The 17,572-nt window shown below is 39.1% G+C and overlaps 1 pseudogene; it reads right to left on the reverse strand.

Annotated features, from left to right (window-relative positions):
* Window positions 1-457: 457 nt before the first annotated feature.
* LOC121951733 lies at window positions 458-17,284 on the reverse strand (annotated as a pseudogene).
* Between the last annotated feature and the right edge of the window lie 288 nt (window positions 17,285-17,572).

The following is a 17,572-nucleotide window of genomic DNA, read 5'->3' on the forward strand; positions in this document are numbered from 1 at the left end:
CTGCAAACACAGCAATAATGGCCAGACTGCTATATGACTGTTTACCATGGATGTATAAAGAGAAGTGGATACAGTGCTGGAGCCGGGGTCCCTTTCAGTGGTGCATGAAGCCAAAACAGCTTGATTTTTTTGGTATTGAAATTGCTTGGATGCTCCATATCCTGGAAATTTTGGATCAGAATCTCAATATTTGACTGCTGTTACGACCTACGTCTGCTAACCAACAGAAGTGGAGCATGAAATGATGCACTAATATGCAGAACTAGTAAATGTTGCTAGTAAATACTAATACTTACCTTAAGCTCTGGCTGCAAAATTGGTGTGCCGAGTTGGCCTCTTCCCCGGCCACGACTGCGTCCGCATTCTCTCAGGTTTAGTTACATTGGACAGATGTTAAATTTTGGTTGGAATGAAAGAAAGAAAAGTTGACAATATTTTAAAAGTTTAAGCCCATTAGAGCTCACGTGGCATTCATTTGGAGCCACATTTGTAGTGATGAACGTCCTTTTAGCTCAGTGTTTGGTCTCCACCACACCACTCTGTGTTCACTGGCTTGTTGCTAACTACCTGTCGGCTGTTAAAGTGCCGAAAAGTTCGTTCATACAGTAAAGTTCTGGGCTGGAAAACTCAATTTGACATGTTTTTCAACAAATACAAAAAATGTCCAACCATCTCTTGCTCTTCAGAAAAGCTTAAAGCACAGTACTCTACTTAAAGAAGCGTCTCTGTGCTCAGTCCACCGTGTCTGCACCCTTCTGCCCATATTACAACCTTTTAAAAAGCTATGTGAAAGTATAGAATGAAACTAGGAGACCCACAATTGCACACATGAAAACTACCACTAAATACAGTCCAGCAGAACATAACTGCAGCTCCCGCCGCTGCAAAGCAGTGATTTAAAGCAAACGACTGGTCAAAAGATTTCACATTGGGTTTATTCAAATAGCTGCTGTCAGACTTAAAGCATTGGACGATCATCCAGTCTCATTGAAGTTAATATAACTTACTGCAACAGACGGCAATAGGAAGACATTAGAAACATGGCAAAAAACTATAGAAAATATTCAACTGCATTAGGTTAGTTTTTCCATTTTACAAAGTAAAAAATGATTGAAAACGTCAAAGTTTATCAGCATTACAAAATAACAGAGGCTGTACAGATACTGTGAGGCACTTAAGCATCTGGTATTCCTATATGGAACGATGGACCAGATGCTCAAATGAAATGCCTACACGCTGTTTGCCAGGGCCACGTTAACAGTCTGGACCTCAGAGATGTGAGAGGACTTCTGGATGATGCGGCTGGTGAGAGTGGGCCCCACGGTGCAGCTCTGCCTCAGAGCGGCGGTGGGTCCTGTGACACACATCCTGTCCATGATAGTGGTTCTCGTAACTGAGAAGGGCTCCCGGGTGCAGCTCTGCCCCGTGCCAGCTCTGGGCGCTGTCACGCTGCTCTGCTCCGCCGTGCAGCTCTGCCCCTGGGCCAAGTTGGTGAGAGCCACGGCGGCGTGGATCTCCCGCCAGCCCTGATCGCCTCGTCTCTGCTGGCCTCGGCCCTGCTGCTGCTGCCCTGTGAATATATCAAAGAAAAACAGCTGCATGTGATGTGGATTATTAAACACCATCTCACCTCCAGCCTAAATTAACCTGGAAAAAATCAAGAGCAATTTTTGTTTTGCCTCTTGATATAAAGCCAGAATAATGTGGATGAATTAGGGGTGACGGTCCAATTTCAAGAGCAACTTCCAAGAGGGATTATGAAGCGTATTTCTTTTCAAGCTGATGAAAGTTGAAAAGTGCAAACAGCTGATTCGATTGCAGATTGAGCAATGAATAATTGCACTTACCTGTCACATTGAGTTGAAGTATAGTCCATTGTGTCTGCAAGAGAGAAGAAAACGACTCAAAATGTGCCATGAATCAGTTTACTTGATAGCAGTGAAATTGCAAACAATATATAATCAATGCTGGATTAGGCTTTATGGCTGTATGTTAGTGATACCAAGTATTAACGCATGAGTTTATAATTTGCAGCATGTGTGTGAGTATCTTTGTGTATTCATGGGCAATCATGCAGCATCTGCTTTGAAAGGTGTTCCCAAAAGCAAGAGTGTGCATCTCTGGATATTAGATTTTGTGCGTACAGTTCAAGGCTGTAGAGAAGGGCCGTTAGGGGGCACAAAATCTGCTGGGGGGGGTCTGGAGCCCCATGCTAATGCATGTGATGTATGTTACTGAGCTAACATTACAGGAATTTAGCACAACATTGCGAAAGCATAAACATTCATAAATGTTTCATTTTCATAAATTTATCACAGTCAACAGTGATTTAGCCCAAATTGTACTCATTTTACATTTTTCCACTTTTTAATCAGCCCCTCCAGGATGCTGCAGTGTTGCAATAATAACTGCAAATTCAGCCAATCCCCATGCATTCTGCACGACCTTGCAATTTAGTCTAAGCATTGCAACTTTACGACAAATTTGACTTTCACAATCTCATCTGTCTCTCTCTAGCACTTTTTACGCTGCCTGTTCAGGGTGGGAATATCGTGCCGTTATGTCGCCTCAATGTTTTGTATGATAGCATAAAGAGGAGGCGGTGTTGCCTCAGCACAGAAACAGTGTCTGCATAAACAACACAGCTAGAAGGATCAGAGCGTAATCGGCACGTGTGATGTTTTGATAACGTGTTTTGTGTGCAACTGACCATGGGAGATTTGGAAAGTAGCTGTTAGCAGGTAGCAGCTAATTTAGAAAAGAAGAACAGTGGTCATAATTGTCTGCAAATTGTGAAAACAATAAGATTCATGAGGACAAGGTCAGCCGCCATACAACAGAGATTGTAAATTATTGTTTTTTTTTCATGTTATGACGTTGTTATTGTTTAGAAAAATGCTACCGGTGCGTATGTTATGTCACATTTGAGGCCGCTGTTGTGTTACTTGTCAAGCTTCTTCTTCTAAAGGGTTTTTTTGGGGAGTTTTGTCTTGTGTGAGGGTCCAAAGGTGATGGGATGCCGTGTGCTGCAAAGCCCTTTGATGCAAATTGTGATTTGAGATATTGAGCTTTGTAAATAAAATTGAATTTTGATTCCACAATGCCGGCATGCTGTCTGTAATCACAAACTGGAGCAGGATGATGCTGCTGTCGTTTGGTTCTGTGTAAAAATGCAAAGGCTGCTGAAAGAAGGGACTTTGTTGTGGGATCTCTGTCTAAAAAGGCCCTCTGTCTATCATGAGACAACAACTGTGGGAGTGTGAGCTCTTTGCCTGGTTGGGTTGCCTTTGAACACTGGTTTAATGAAAGAGCCGTTTTGGTGTCTGGATGAGTTTATTTAAACTCGTTTTATGGCTCAGTGTTGGATGTTAGCCGCTGCTGCTGTGTTACCTCGTGTTTACTTGTTAGAGAATATTTTTGTAATATTCCTTTGCCCCTGAAATTTCGTTGGAAAGAAATGCCTGTACACATTGCAACACGCATTAAAAACTTCTTTAGAAAATTTGTCATGAAATCAGGCGTTTCAAGCCACAAGAATCCTAAAACAGCCTGCCAAATCCAGGAGGGACTGATTAATACATTTTCAAGTTATGACACAGAGAGACAGTGCAGTGTTCAAAATTGATTGTTCCCGCAGCAGTTGAGCAAAAACCTCTGCTGGGGTACGAAAACAACATTGGTACAAACCATATCACAATACTTGAACTGATAATATTTGATGATAAAAATGGCATTTGTAAAGTTAGTTTGTGATTATGATTACATTTGCTAATTATCATTTTGGACAGCTATGCGTGGTGTGTTGTAGCCTAGCTGTTTTTTTTTTTTAATTTATTTTTTTATTGGTGGCTGTGTCCCCTCCAATATATATTTTAATTGCTGCCTTGCAGTCACTACTTGTCCAGGATGTCTCTTTGGATTTGTTTTACAAGCTTTGACTCGGTGAGGTGCACCAGTCTGACTGTGCTCCGCTGCTCTCGCCAACACAAATGCAACACAGTGTTTTCTCTTCAGTTTTAAAGAGTGGGGAAAAAAAATCTGATATCTGCATCGTGTCATGAGGACTGACTGTGCTTTCAGGTTTCCAGAGCTCTGCTAGCACCTGTAAAGTTGGTCCGTGTGTGTGTTTTTTCCTTTCCAAAACCTGCTCCTGCACATCTCCATCTTTTTTGACCAAGACACTTGATTAACTTTTACCAGCGGGCAGGGGAGTGTCATATGAATAAAAACATGAGAGTAGTCTTTCTCTCCGGGCTCTGAAATGAAACTACAGTATCTCTGGCTGTTTTCCGAGGCAGGAGCAGAATAAATAGGACTTTTGAGTAATATCACGTTGCTTGCACAATCTCTATTTGAGGTCTGTGCATCATGTGTAGGACTTATTTTCCATCTCAGTTTTGGAATATTGCCTTTTTTCATTGGAGCAGATAGAGGCTGGTCAAAAGTGATTTTTCATCAGAGAGCAATAGACAGGGAAATTAGAGGCCCACTGTGAAACGCAGACTTTCAATGCTAACAGCCCGAAACATCCCCGTCTCTGATTTCTTTAGCCAGCCTGGAGCCAAGAGCAACTGCCTGCTGATAGTAAATCATTTTGCCGTTTTATACTTTTTTGCTACTGAACGTCCCCGAGCGTTTCTCTCTTTAGCCATAACATGCTTTGCCAAGAAAGTACTTCAGTACCTCTGTTGTATTTATTACCGTGAATAAACATTGTTTTACCTCTGGTGAGTCTCAAATTTACAGCAGGGATCAGTTTCAACTAAACTTTACAAGGGTAATGAAGCTGCTCACTGCTTTCTTTATACACATTACACTGAGCTGCAGAATAGTTATAATTTCATGTTTGAGCTTTTATATTCAAAAATGTGGAATATTAAAATATTTTAAAATGTCCGCATCGTGCATCTCTGCGAAGCACAGATATCTTACATTTGCACTTTATTATGTAGCGGATAAGTCAAAAGTCAGCATGAAAAGCAGTGATATCTGTGTAAAAAAAGAGCCAATTTTTGTGGCACTATTCTCTGCTGATGGGTAGCTGCAAAACACCCACGTCTGGAGCCTAAAAGCTGCTGGAAAAACGCTGACTGGTTACTATAAAACAACCATGTTTGGGAAATAAGAAGACCCCCGAAAAGCATTGACAGATCTCTCAAAAGCACCCTAATTTGGAACCTAAAAAAGCTGTTTATGACAGAGGGGTCACTCCAAAACACCCATGCTTGGTGACTAAAAATCTGCTGGAAAAACACTGATGGGTTTCTACACATAGCGCTCATGTTTGTTACCTAAAAATCTGCTGTAACAACACAGGCCACTCATTCCAAAACACCCACATTTAGAGCCTAAACAGATGCTGGAAAACAGGCAGGTTAATCCAAAAACCAAAACCAAAACCAAACCACGACATTTACTGCAAAACAAAATAAAACAAAACAAACAAAAAAAACTTGTTCGGTGGCGATAAAAATGCTGAAAAAACACTGAGGGGTCATTTAAAAAACACCTGCGCTTGGAGCCTAAAAAATCTACTGGAAAAACACAGATGGATGACTATAAAACACCCAAATTTGGTGGCTTTAAAACTGCAACAACTCAGTGAAACACACGGTTTTGTTAACATATTCGTGGTTTGCAGAAACGTACGATGCCAACATTTTTTTCTGGGCAGCTGGGCTGTTTGGGAAATACTTTTATTTCCTTTTTTTCCCTGAGAGTTAGAAAACAACATTGATATCAACCTCTGAGAGGTGTCACCCCTCTCATGTCTTGGCGAGAAATTAATCATTGATGATTGATTATGATTATGAGTCAATAACACTGATTGATTATGCTTAAAACTTAGATTAAAAAAATAATTCAATTATTATTGCAAATAATATTTTAAAAAAATAGCATAAATATGATGTAAAAAAAGCATAAATATCATGTAAAACAATAATTAAAAATTGCAATAAATATAATAATAATAATAAATAATTGATTACACTGGAGCGAGGCAGGATCTCTCTCTCTCCCTGCATCAGCAGGAGCCTGAGTTACGACACCTATTAATCGGCTCACCCCTACCTTCTTCTGCTACTAAAATCGCATAATTATAAGCCATAAAAAAGGAAAATAAGAGTCTTTTAGTTTATGGCTTAACAGTGTGTTGCAATTTGTATAAAACATTAACAATTTTCTGCACATTATGTGATGATTTAGCATTATATTTACTACCATTAATTTTGTCTGGGGCATCCCTATAATTCAATGTTCCTATGTCTCTTGATCCAAGATAATATTGTAAGAGATCTGTAAAGGTTTTGCAGTTCAAAATGCAAAAGAAGGAAGGAAAATTCAGCACACTCAGCACACCGATCCAGGGAAACATACACTGAACATTTGACCTAAAGAAAAACATTGTTAAGGACATAAAATCTTTTGAAAGGTCTCCGTAATGAGTCATATTAGGAGGATGTGGAGCTGGGGGACATTGGACCGTGTCTCATTTAAACCACTCTTAATGAAATAATGTCTACATGAGCTGATTTAATTATCTGGGCGTTTTCCTACAATATCAGCTCAAATCCCATCAGTCATCTCACAGGTGAGTCACTGGGATCCATGCTGGAAACAACTGCGTCCTGAAAAAATACTGAAACATCTTATTTCCTCAATGCGGACGCGTATTCGCGAACAGGAGACTCCCCCTCAGCATGCATGTTTTCATTTGAAACAAAATGGATGGAAAACGCAGCGAGGCGTTGTCCAGATTTGTTTTTTCATCGCTCTGCGTCCAATAAAACACGATTCTGGTCACTTTTATGGCTCTCCAGCCTTTTTGAGGGAAATACTGATGTTGATGCAAGTAACATATTTTATGGCGTAAAAACATCCTCACATTCCTGTACAGTAAAAATTAACATCGCTATACTTTTCCGTTATACTTTTACTGCCTGTGGGACGCAGACGGATCATGTTTAATCCTTTGAAAAATGAGCAAAGTGCTTTGTTTTCTTTCAAATACATGGTGAGAAGACAGTGAACAATTTAATAAGTCAGGACCCCAAAAAATTACCAATAAATTAGTAAAAATAAAAAATTTAATTGAAAATAAATCCCTGAAAATGTGCAGAAAGGAAAAGTAAAAACAAAAATAAACAAGAAAATGACCCCAAAATTGCTGAATATTGAGTAAAAAATATGTATTAATTTTTTTTTTTTTTTTAAATGATGAAAGATGATTTTAAATATATAATTATAATAGTTATAAATCTAGTTTTTTTGGACATTTTTTTTAATTTTATTTTGCCCTTTGTTGAGTTATGTCTTCTTGTCACCCTCTACTTATTTCTTGCAGTTTCTCAGACATTTCTTGCCAAGTTCCTCATTGCCTTTTAACCCATGTTTTCAAAGAAATTAAACTAATTTGCTTATCTGAAAGCAGCACAAAAAAACTGATGTCAATCCAGATTTTGAGGGGTTAAAATGTCTTTGTAAGTCACTGTGTGGTGGCATCACTTATTAGTCCATCAGCTGAGGGTGACTTTTAGCCGTCTCCTGAGCGGAGTATAAGCGTGTTAATGGCGTTAGTGCCTGTCATGAATCTGGCAGCTTCACTTTCCACTTCACCTCCACAGAGGAGCCGTACTGGATTGCAAAACACTCTTAATATGACCAGCAGGGATGCATTAAAAGTTTGCACAAACATTTCAGCTGCAAAGTGTGTGGTGATGACATCAAGTAACCCCAAAAAAAGATCTGAGAATGGTTCAATGCAACCAATGCAATGTTTTAGAAACGTTCTCAGCTGCAAGTTTTCTTTTAGTTCCCAGAATGTTCTTCTTAAAGTTCGGGTAACATTCTCTATATAACAGAAAATAACGTTAAAAATGTGTTATTTTTAAATTGTTAATTACATTTAATTTAATTACATTCATAAAAAGGTCTGTTATCTTTGGCCTAAATAACATTTTATGAATGTTGCTTTGAAAATGTTCTTCCTTTGTTCTCATGTAACATTGTGGGAACATTTTATAAAAAAAAACATTTGATGAGCTGTCACTTTGCAACTGCACCAAAATATTCTCAGAGTTTCAGTTATAAAATCTCGTCTTAGTCAGCGTTTAACGTTAAAGGAACATTCTTTGAAATGATAAATTTCCTTAAAACATTCTTTGAACATTAGATTAAAATGTTTTCTTTAGAACATTATTGCAGTTTGTAGGTAACGTTAGTCAATGTTGTGGGAACGTTCCCCACTAACTGGGTAATCAGCTGTTCTTTGGCTCATAAACAATCTTTCCACGAACTTTTTTGAAGTCTGTGAATCCGTCATGTACCTTTTCGGGATAGACCGCTAACACACTTCCTCCTTTCAACCAGCTGACATGAACACAAACACAACTTCACACCATTGCCGAACTCGCGGCTGAAAAATAAAGTCAACGCAGAAGTACCTAAAATTGCAGTTCCTCTAATGGCCACTAGAGGCCGACTCCAAACCAGCCTCAGTCCCCATAGACCCCCGTGCTAAAACTTTACAGCAGAATTGAACATGTTTACAGCCTGGTTCAAAACACAGTTTGGTCTCTAGTGTTAATTTCAACATCCATGACAACTGTTCAAGAGGTGAATTTTTATAAAACTCCCTTTTTACGTTTTATTACAGCCAAAAGCTACACATAGTGAAGGGCGGGGCCAACCTTAGTGACCTTGGTGGTCAGTCAGATCCATCCCTCGCTCCTCCACAGCTTCACCTTCTCCTCCAGATATCATCAGCTCTGACTCCAGAAAACCAAAATGAGAACTCAAGGCTTCAAACCGATACTCCAAAAACCAATGGGTGACGACATGGTAGCTACTTCCATTATTTATTCAGTCTGTGCCACACACACACACACACACTGTGCTACACACACACACACACACACACACACACACACACACACACTTGACCCTCATACCAAGTATCAGTCTCCAAGGGAAACTGTGGACGCCAACATGGACATTTTTGTGGACTGACCGAACGACCAATGAACCAACAACCAACAGAGTGAACTACTGAGCTGCAAAAAATCAATTTACCAGCCAAAATGCAGCTGAAGCTCATTAAATTACGTTATTTGTTAAATCAGCGGATAAGAAGCAAAGTTACTGCGACCAGTTGAGAAAAGAGACTGTTGATTGTTCTGATGGTCCTTTATTCTGAAACCCTAATACTGAAAATGTCCCATTAGACCAAAAGCCCAATAACCCAGTAAGAATATATACCAGTATATATTTTTTATCCTGGACTGAGTCGGGCTAGGCGTCTCCTCCTGCTTCCTCTCTTTATGCTATGCCAGTTGTCTGGAGGTTAAAAAATGGAGCAGACATATCAAATGTTTTTTTGAGCACTGGAAGTAGCTGTTTTTTATTTTTTTATTTTATTTTATATTTTGGCTCACGGGAGAGACGTGCAAATTTAAAAGGTTATATTTCATTTTAAATACCCTCTAAGCCCCCAGCTCCAGTATGAAAGGTTTTCTTTTAACCCTTTACACTGGGCAAAATGGTTTGATTTCCTTTAAAAAAAATGGACAGAAGGCAACGGGCAACTTAACAAGACATGGCCAAAAGATTAGAAAGAAATTAATTAAAAAAAATAGAAACGTAAGAACATAAGCTGAAATTAAGTGATGCAAGAAATGAAAAAAATAGATTAAAACACCTGTAGCAGAATTCAAAAATTCATTTTAAAAATAGTAAATATGAAATTTGTTTTCTGGACATTATCGTTAAATTATCCGATTTCCGACGGTACTCGAACACATCAGGTGCGACGCACGCTTCCGCCAGGAAACAAACAAATCTGCGTTTAAAACCGAGATAAGCACATTAGTCTACATGTCTCACTTTAAAATGTCGTAAAAACCCATTTGGACTAATCTCCTGAAGGCATGACAGCAGTGAAAAGACTTTTTCATCTTCAGGATTTTCAACTTTTCACTCTCGATCATCAAACGGTAAGTTTTAAAATCTAATATTTGCCGCCGAGTCAAATCATAGTGAAAATGTTCCGGCCGCTGCTGCCTCTGATGTGCTTGTGAGGGTTTATTTGGGGAAATGGTTATAAATGCACGTGTTTGTAATGCTGGCTGAGTGCCCTGTGAAGGTTTATTAGGTTTTGTTTGTGTGGCTGCTGAAGTGCACACAGTTTGTGATGAGGCATTTAAAGGAGGATTTGCATTTTTCTGAGGATATTGTTTGTTTTGGTGAATTGTCTCACTCCTTCTGTGCTGTTTGATCGTTGCATAGGCCCCAATACCGAGGCTGTATGGTTATTTATGGTGGACAGAGAGTCAAGATAAAAACAACAAACAAACCAAAAAACACCCCACTCAGCGGAAAATTTTGCTCACTTTCTTTGTCTCGTCAGAAATAAAATATATTTTTATTGATCTATTTGTCCTAACCTTTTTGTAGAAAGAAAGAGCAAAAGAATAAATCAGCAGAAATTCTTTTGTTGTGCTCGTAGGCTTCTCAGAATTGAGAAATCTCTGAGAACAGATAAAATACACAGAAAAGAGACTTGAATTTGATCACTGAGAAATCCTGCAGGCTCTGTTACAGGCCTGTTATTATTATCATTATTATTACTGTTATTGTTATTAATATTATTTAACTTCTGGTTATCTCCAGTGCTGATCATTTCAGACAAATACATATCAGTGCAGTGAGAAAGAAAAACAAGCATTTTGAAGATCTTAAATTATTATGATGCTGAAAGAAGAAGAAAGCTGATTCTCAGGAGCTGAATTTGAGAAGTTTGAATAAATAGTTTCATATTGATGATAAATGGGCTCAGTTATGTCTGTGAGAAATAGGCTGAAAAAAGAGGAGATTTTATTTTGAATTTTCCTTTTATTCTGAGCCACTCTCTCTGTGCTGTTTGTTGCTTTGAATCCAGTTAGTGTGAATACAAACACATATATGTTTATTTATGGTGCAGGGAGAGTCATGGATTTTAGTGAACTTTTTACCTTGCGTACTAGTTTGATACATTTTAGTATAGTTGTATATTTATGCACCTTATTTGCATGTTTTTTTTTAACATTACTTAAATGTTTCCATACTGTGCCAATTGTTTGCTCTTACTGTTTTTATATTTTATATTTTATATTCTTATATTCTGGTGTTGGTGCTTATTTCTACCCACTATAATTCTGGTGGCATCAGAGCGACTGTAACAAACCGCAGTTTCTCCCCGGGGATCAATAAAGTATTTCTGATTTAGAGGTGCTAGTTGTACCTTCGAGCTGAGTTAAATAGCTGTTTTCTCTTTATGCTAAGCTAAGCTAACTGTCTGCTTGCTGTAGCTTCATATTAAGCTTAAAAACATGAAAACTGTATTGGTTTAAGTCTCGGCAAGAAAATGAACACTTCCCAGAATGTGAAATTATTCCCCAAAATAATCTCTGAATCCTCGTATTTCCCTGAAGGCTGCAGATCTGCTCCTGCAGTTTGGATATTGCACGTAAGCAATATTACACTTCTGTGGGGTGTTTTGTTTTTTGTTGTTGTTGTAATCATTGTTCGGTGAGAATGACGCAACTGTAGCTGCCGTCCGCAAGTTAGCATCGTATACGAAGAAGTTAAAATTAGGGTCAATATTTTAACCCTTTGAAATCTGGATCAACACAACTTTCCTTGTGCTGCTTTCAGACGCCTTTCACAAGTAAATAAACCTTTAAACTTGAGAAAATTTGTGCGATATCTTTTAGAAACACTTTAGTAAAGAAATTAATCGTTTAAGATTTTTTTTTAAAAAAAAAAAGCTGGGGGAAAATGTTCAGGGAAAAATAAAAAATCTCTGTTTACAGCTAATTATCATAAAGACATATTTACAATCATTTTACAGAATTATTAGATTTAATTTTTGATGCACCTTTTTTCAGGCCACATTCATTTTTTCAAACTAATTTTAAAGCATTTTTATTGTATTTTTTAAAAACTAATTTCTTGCTTATTTTTGGGTCATTTCTTCTTTTGTTGCTCACTGCCTTCATCACATTGTTTTGGAAGAAATCAAGCCAATTTTCTCTGGTGTCAAAGGGTTAACTCTTTCACCGTTGGTTTAAAATAAAGCCTGCGTGATGAATTATCCTAATTATTCATGTCTGTAGGCCAGTTTGAGGTTAACCTGAGTTTCCCGGATACAGATTGAACCTCGTCACAGACTATAAAAATTTCCATTAAATAACGTCTTTAAACGGGGACCAGGATTCAGTTTTTGCCTGAAAAGTGATCCTAAAATAATAAAAGAAAGGAACTTAAAGCATGCCTTGTTTCATTTTCAGAGTGAAACTGATGAGATATGCTAAAGAGCAGAGCCGCTTTCAAAAATCTTTTCACAGCTCTCATAATGTAATGTACATTTAGATTGATTCTGAGTGGGAAAGTAACACTTGGGAGCAGCCGCCTGCCAAAGCACACATGAGTCAGGGAAGCGAAGCTGCACCTCAAACGGGGACGGGAAAAGGCCAGATGGACACGAGCGACCTGCGTTGTCTCACAGATGAGTGGCAGCTCTGACAGTCGCTCTACGAGACGTCTTCTGCGCTTTACTGACAGACTGCTCCACTTCTGCGTTTGGCCGAGGTTCCCACTTCTCACCCTGGGAAGAATAAAGTCTCAGACATGCTGTAATTGTCCTTGAGACTGGACTGGACATTTCCACCATGGCAAGAAGCTGAAGCGGAACAAATGGCACATTCTCGTATATGGAAATGATATTTGCGGTGTGCGGCGGCAGCCAGCGTGAGCTCCGTCCAATTTTAAAATGAGGGATTTCAGCGTCTGCATGAGTCTTTATTAGTGATGTTTGCAAAGGCTTTGGCTCCCGTACCTTCAGCGGATTTGAGGGTTGTCAGTGAGCTGGGCTCCCTATAGGTCTGAAAGGGCACCCAGGTGTCAAACTCCCTCCCAGATTCGCTGTAACTTCATAATTGAATCTCGCAGAGCTTCTGACTTTCAGTGAAATGCCAGAGATTTATTAACGTCGGGGTGCTCTGAGGAGCCGTTTCTGTTGGGTCTGTTCTTATTTTACTGTACGCTGTGGTGTGTTAAAAAGGAACTGAGTGGAAGCAGGGTAGTTAAAGTGTCATTTTACAGCACATTCAACATAAATCTGCAATTAACAAGGAAGATTATTTCATGATTTCAGTGGACGAGGTCTGCTATCATCTACTTTACTCCCAAATTCACACTCTGTCTCTGATTCTGTGTACTCATATTCAGTGCAGATTTTGGTAAACCACACTTGCCTAAACCTGAACTACATCACTCCACACTAAGTATGTAACTTTATGTTATGCACGTAACTTGACGGCGCTGTTTACGGGACACTAATCAGTTAGACGTCGTACAAATTGTTGTATGAGGATACATTGAAGAGAGGCAGGAGATGATTTTTCTTGACATTTTATTTTGGGATTATGGCTGAAATTTGAACAGGATCAGCAAAGGGAAAAGACTTTACCCAAGAACAAAAAAAAAAAAAAAAGAAACGCTAAAAGGGACGTTGACAGAGGACCGCGAAAACAGGAGTCAGCCTGTTGTCATTGGACAGATTGCTGGATTGTGAAGAATTTAAAACCAGTTATGAATTGCACCTCTTCCTCCTTGACATATCTGTAATATTTCTATTTTATTCCTGAATTTTATTGGTTTTACATCAATATATGAATTTACGCTGGTGGCTAAAACCAGGTTTATTTTGTTTCACCATACCACCATTCATATTGCAGTTATTACATTTGGATACGTTACCTCACTGCTGTGACCTGCAAATAGTGTGTTTAAAAAAAGTAAAATAATCTCAAGGGTCCAGTGTGTGGGATTCAGGGGGTTATTTTGGCTGAAACAGAATGTAACGGTCAAAAATATTCATTTATAATCCACAGCACTCGCTGTAGAGCCATTTGTGTTTACGCTTTACTGCATCACTTTGCACAAAAAGTTTCAGTTGTTTGCAATCTGCAGCGTCACCACTAGATGGCACTCAACACTACACACTAAACCTTTAAAAATATCTTTCACTCACTTCCAAAATCAATGCAGATGAAGATCTAAACAACACGAAGTGAGGGTGGAAACGCTGCGCTTTCGTCCATAGGGGTCGCCAAAATCATCTGCAGCTGCTTTAACGTGTAATGTTGTCGTGCACAGAGACAAACGATGATATCGCTCACCCATCTGGTAGACGAAGTTGGCCTCTGTCTCGTAGGACGACGCCGGCGAGACGACGTCTCGATCGCACTCGTTGGAGCTGAACGACTCGGAGTGGCTCCTCCTCTTGCGGGCTGAGGCGACGTTATCGGCGTTCGCTGCCATCATGTGCCGCAGGGTGTCGTTCAGGTACCGGTTCAGTAAACTGCTCTTGTACTTGGACGGGGGCGACGTGCTGTCGTCACTGTTGGCGGAGTCCGCCATGGCGAGGACGCCGCTCTGCTTCTGGAGCGCGTTCTTGTGGGAAGATGATCTGAAGTCTGATTGGCTGATGGGAGTTTGTAGGGGACACTCTTCATCTATAGCAGCAAAAACAAAACAAATGTAACTTTTTTTATGTTGCACAGATTCCAGTGATCATTTAACCCTTTAAAACGTGGATCAGTTTTCTTGTGCTGAATTCAGACGCTTCTCTCAAGCATTTCTGTTTATTGTCTTTTGAAAACATAAACAAAAACAAAAACAAAAAAAAATTAAAAAAGAGAGAAAGATAATTATTAGAAAATTATTTTTAAAAATAGGGAAAATGTCCAGAAAACTATTTCTATGATTATTAAAATAATATAATTTGAATGTCACTTTTTCCAAGCCATTTTCTTGTGTTGTTTTGTTTTTTTTACTTTATTTCTTGTTAATTTTCAAGTGATTTTTTGTATTTCTTTACTCTCTTTTTTTGTGTGCTATATTTCAGGTGTTTTTTTGTAACCTTTTTTTCTCTTTCTCTTTTTCTGCAAATTTTGCCTTGTTATTTTTTCAAACTTTGTTTTTCTTGCTAATTTTCAAGTGATTTCTTTTGTATTTTTTAAATCTTTCTTTTTTGCTATTTTTCAGGTGATTCTTTGGTAACCTTTTTCTCTCTCTCTCTCTCTCTCTCTTTTTTTTTTTTTTTGCTAATTTCCTGTTAAGTTGCTCATTGTCTTCTTCCCATGTTTGTTTTTTAAGAAATCAAGCCAGTTGGTTTAGTTTTCAAAGGGTAAAGGTGTTAAAAATATGATAAATACTGCTGTTTCATTGGGGACAGTTTTAGGTCCATAGTTCCATCTATAAAAACAAAAGCAGTAAACACTGAGAGATGATCTCGCGGCCCGTACCGTCCGAGTCGGTGTCATCGCTGCACACGCTCAGTCTCTCAGCGTTCCCCTGGATGTATTTGTTGTACAGTTTGATCCTCAGGGCCCAGCTCAGGTCTGGCTGTCTCACCGTGTTCTTCAGCCTCCGCCGGGCGTTCGCAAACCAGTTTGAAACCTGCACAGATGCACCTCGTTATGCAACAGCACACACCAGATTTAATATCAGCACGTCCTTTAAAGGGACAGTTCGGTTTTTTTGAGATGTCTGTCAGCGCGCCTCCACTTTGGAGAAGCAGCCTGGAGGAAGCTAAGCAATGCACAGCTGTGGACGGGCGCAACAACAGAACGTATTTTAGCCAAAAAAAGGAAAATGAATGTTTGTTAAGTGTACACTTTACTGAGAGAATTTTTAACTGCTTAACCTTAATGTCAGAGGGTCTCTAACAGGAAAATGAAGCCGCTCTCTTCAAAGCCAGACTCCACTGAGAAAAACCTGAGCAGATTGGTTTGATTTATTTCAAAAACACGAGAAAAGGCAACATGCAACCTAAAAAAGAGTAGTTTTTAAAAGAGAGAAAATTATATTTAAAAAAGGGAAAAATTGTTCATAAAAATATATTTATGATTATTCTTGTTATATTTTTAAAATTATTTTCAAGAATTTTTTTGTATGATTTTTTTAATTTTTTTTTTTACTTTTATTGTTAACTTTCAGGTAATATTTTAGTAATATTTAGTAAAAATTGTTTGTAGCGAATTTTTGGGTCATTACATGAGTTATTTTCCTGTTAGTTTTTGTTTTTACTCTCCTTTTTTTGCTTATTTTCAGGTAATTTTCTTGTAACTTTTTACTTACGTCTTGTCTGTTTTTGGTCTATGTGTTTTTAAGTTGCTGAATCAAGGCAATTTGCTCAGGTTTCAAAGGGTTAACTTTGCTGAAACAGGAGCTGCTGGTCCACCGCTGCTTCAGTCAGTTATTTTCTTTGCATTATTGTGTCTCTTTAGCATTTAAAAGGCTTAGTTTGGATTTACCAAAGTCACAAAATAGCTAATAACTAACAAACTGATTGAAGCAGATGTAGACCAGCAGCTGATGTCTGGTGGCTAAAGCAATGAAAAAACTCTCAATAAAGAAAAAAATGTAGATGGGTAAAATATGTTTTGTTGCTGACTTTGTCACAGCAGCACATTGCTTTGCTTAAATGTCGCACTCAGCCTGCTTCTCCAAACCGGAGGCGTGCATCTGTGGATAAGAACCCCAAATGACTCCTCTTAAAAAAACATGAACTATCCCTTTAAGTCACTTTTCCGTCATCGCACCCTCCCTGCTTTCTTGCACGAACCTGCACTAGCGTCATGTGCGAGCCCAGAGCCAGCAGGACCTTCTCCGTCTTGGTGGGATAGGGGTTGTCCCGATGTTTGTACAGCCAGTGTTTAAGCGGCCGGGCCATGTCCTGCAGCACCTGTCTCTTGTGGCGAACTTTGACCCCGCCCAGACGAGACCTGGAGGAATCACAAGTTGCCTCATAGATTCACAAAGACCACCCACAATCCCCTCTGCTCACACTTTGAAACAACACAGTGCTAAATATTTTTTTTTGCAACTTCCAATTCTAAAGAAGTGCAAAAAAAATTAATGAAAAGGCAGAACAGGAACATTTTCCTGCATATTCACATACATTTTACTACCATAAATTAAAATCCGACCACTTTTTTAACTGTTCGAAACAGACATTTCCAGCACAGACAAAAAGGGCGTACCCGTATCTCCTGTATTTGATAGCCGAGCTGTCGTCGGTGGTCTCCTGGCATCGCAGCAGCTCTGCGTTCTGCCCGTCTGTTAAACTGCTCTTTGGTAAGTCCGCACAGTTCAGTCTGCTCCTGTCCTCCGCTCTCATGTTGTCCTCCAAGTGCAGCAGAGCGTCAGACTTCATCTCAGCAACTTTGTTCATTGTTAAACACACAAGAGTCAACAGATCAACAGGTGCACGAGCAGACCTCCAGATGTGAACAGAGGAAACAGATTCCCATCCTGGATAGAATTAACGCAAAGATAATAAAAAAAAAGATTAAGAAAGTGTCCGGTCGTCCTCTGAGATGATGACAGGCTCTTAGGAGAGAATAATGTTTGAAAAGTCAGAGGATGTTGTCTGGTTTAGTTGAGCTGTGTGAGGAGAGTTCAAATAACCTGCTGCTCAGACGCCCATTGGCTGCCCCGTCGTCCAATCGCTTCTCCAGAGAGAGAG

Source organism: Plectropomus leopardus, chromosome 12, assembly GCF_008729295.1.
Source record: "Plectropomus leopardus isolate mb chromosome 12, YSFRI_Pleo_2.0, whole genome shotgun sequence".
NCBI classification, from domain to species: domain Eukaryota; kingdom Metazoa; phylum Chordata; class Actinopteri; order Perciformes; family Serranidae; genus Plectropomus; species Plectropomus leopardus.